Below are 2877 nucleotides of genomic sequence, written 5' to 3'. Positions count from 1 at the left end.
GCCCAGGAAGACATAGGAAGAGAATGAAATAAAAAATTTATAAATTACCAGGGAATCGTGAGCATATTTGTGAATACGTATTTAAAACAACATGTATATTATATTTCAAAAATTATATAATTAAAATATATATCCCAGGTTGATAAAAGAGGAAAAGAAATTTCCATGAAGAATAATAATAAAGAAGAAAATTATTATAGTTAAAGTGCCTGTGCAAAATCTCCTGTGTCTCTTATTATTAATAACTTATGAGAAAGGGTGTGAGTTCTTAGTTGGGTATTTCTATGAATAGTACAATAGATTATATCCATTACAGGTGTATTCTTTCTATAAATAGTATAATAGATTATATCCATTAAGGGAAGAGGTAAAGAGGAGGACACCAAAGTGTTTGGAGAAATACGTAAGTGATGAGTAATATTACATTAGGTGATTTACAGCTGTTTTACAGATTTGGGAACTCCAATGTGCATGCACTGTTTCTACAGCACCTGGTCTTCTCCGGAGGTCACCCTCCTTGATACTGGTCAGGCCCATAAAATGCTTAGCTTCCACGATCGTACGAGAGTGGGCGTTCCATTTTGGTATGGCTGTAGTCTACTTAGCACAGGTTCCCTAAAAGGATATCACAACTGAAGAACTGAACTGAAGCAGAGAGGGGACACGGAGATACGGGGGGGCAGGAAGGGGACGCGGAGACACGCGGCGGTAGGGAGGGGACGCGGGGCGGCAGGGAGGAGACGCGGAGAGGCGGGAGGCAGGAAGGGGACGCAGAGAGGCTGAGTGGCAGGGAGGGGACGCGGGCGGCAGGGAGGGAATGCAGAGAGGCGGGGCAGCAGTGAGGGGATGCGGGGCGGGAGGGAAGAGACGCGGAGAGGCGGGCGGCAGGGAGGAGACGCGGGGAGGGGACGCGGAGACGTGGGGAGAGGACGCGGAGACGTGGGGCGGCAGGGAGGGGACGCGGGGCAGCAGGGAGGGGATGCGGAGAGGCAGGGAGGGGACAGGGAGAGGCGGGGCGGCAGGTAGGGGACACAGAGACGTGGGGCAGCAGGGAGGGGACGCAGAGAGGCGGGGAGGGGACGGGGTGAGGCGGGCGGCAGGAAGGGGACGTGGAGAGGCGGGCGGCAGGGAGTGGATGCGGGGCGGCAGGGGGGGACACACCGGGGCGGGGCGGCAGGGGGGGGCACACCGACGCGGGGCGGCAGGAGGGGGCACCGACGCGGGGCTGCAGGGGGGGCACCGATGCGGGGCGGCAGGGGGGGCACCGACGCGGGGCGGCAGGGGGGGGACACAGAAGAGACGCGGGGCGGCAGGGAGGGGATGCGGAGAGCCGGGGCAGCAGGGAGGGGACGCGGAGAGGCGGGCGGCAGGGAGGGGACGCAGAGATGCGGGACAGCAGGGAGGGGACGTGGAGACGCGGGGCGGTAGGGAAGGGACGCCGGGCGGCAGGGAGCAGACGCGGAGAGGCAGGGCGGCAGGGAGGGGATGCGGAGACGCGGGGCGGCACGGAGGGGACGCGGAGACATGGGGCAGCAGGGAGGGGACGCGGAGAGGCAGGGAGGGGACGGGGAGAGGCGGGGCAGCAGGGAGGGGACACAGAGAGGCGGGCGGCAGGGAGGGGACGCGGAGAGGCGGGGCGGCAGGGAGGGGACACGGAGCGGCAGGGAGGGGACGCGGAGAGGCGGGCGGCAGGGAGGGGATGCGGGGTGGCAGGGAGGGAATACGGAGAGGCGGGGCGGCAGTGAGGGGACGCGGGGTGGCAGGGAGGAGACGCAGAGAGGCGGGACGGCAGGGAGCAGACGCAGGGTGGCAAGGAGGAGACGCGGGGCGGCGGGGAGGGGACGCGGAGACGTGGGGTGGCAGGGAGGGGACGCGAAGAGGCAGGGAGGGGACGGGGAGAGGAGGGGCAGCAGGGAGGGGACGGTGAGACGTGGGGCAGCAGGGCGAGGCAGGGAGGGGATGGGGAGAGGCGGGGCGGCAGGGAGGGGACGCGGAGAGGCGGGGTGGCAGGGTGGGGACGCGGAGAGGCAGGGCGGCAGGGAGGGAATGCGGAGAGGCGGGTGGCAGTGAAGGGACATGGAGCGGCAGGGAGGGGACGCGGAGAGGCAGGCGGCAGGGAGGGGTCGCAGGGCGGCAGGGAGGGAATGCGGACAGGCAGTGAGGGGACGCGGGGCGGCAGTGAGGGGACGCGGAGATGCGGGGTGGCAGGGAGGGGATGCGGAGAGGTGGGGCGGCAGGGAGGGGTTACAGGTAAAGTATGGGGGGCCTGGTGGATGTGGGCAGTGGTGGAAGTGCAGATCTCTGTCCTGGCCCCCAGTGCGCACCTGTCACTCTCAGTAAGACGCGCGCTGTCCGTGTCCCCGTCTCAGGCGGCAGGGCATGTCCTGTGGTGTGCAGTGAGGGCCTCGGCTCTGGCGAGAGGCGTCACGTGTGTGGAGGAGGTGGCGGGTCTCTGTACGCGGTGCAGGGAGGGCTACAAAAGCTTCTCCTGCACCAGCCGTCCCTCGTGTATGGCGGCGGCAGTTGTTGTGCGTCAGCCAGGCGCCGCGGCCGGGGAGTGGGAGTGTGCTGATGGCCGAGGGGGTGAAGGACAGGCAGCAGTTGTTGTTGTTGCCGCGGCCGGGGAGTCGGAGTGTGCCGATGGCCGAGGGGGTGAAGGAAAGGCAGCAGTTGTTTTTGTTGCCGCGGCCGGGGAGTCGGAGTGTGCTGATGGCCGAGGGGGTGATGGACAGGCAGCAGGAGGAAGGACGCAGCACATGTGATGGGCTCTGTGACTCCGCCCAGCGTTAGAAATGCAGGCACAGAGTCACAGGGCAATTATATAGGAAATATTACTAACATGTGCTCCCTAAGCATCACTTTGGGAGGAAGTGATGT

General features: G+C 63.6%; 1 pseudogene; it reads right to left on the bottom strand.

Annotated features, from left to right (window-relative positions):
• Positions 1–479: 479 nt before the first annotated feature.
• Positions 480–598, bottom strand: LOC134937572 (5S ribosomal RNA; annotated as a pseudogene).
• Positions 599–2877: the final 2279 nt, after the last annotated feature.

The sequence above is a fragment of the Pseudophryne corroboree genome, chromosome 6, assembly GCF_028390025.1.
Source record: "Pseudophryne corroboree isolate aPseCor3 chromosome 6, aPseCor3.hap2, whole genome shotgun sequence".
Classification (NCBI taxonomy): domain Eukaryota; kingdom Metazoa; phylum Chordata; class Amphibia; order Anura; family Myobatrachidae; genus Pseudophryne; species Pseudophryne corroboree.
The sequence above is the reverse complement of the archived record's forward strand: the minus strand, read 5'-3'. Positions and strand labels throughout refer to the sequence as shown.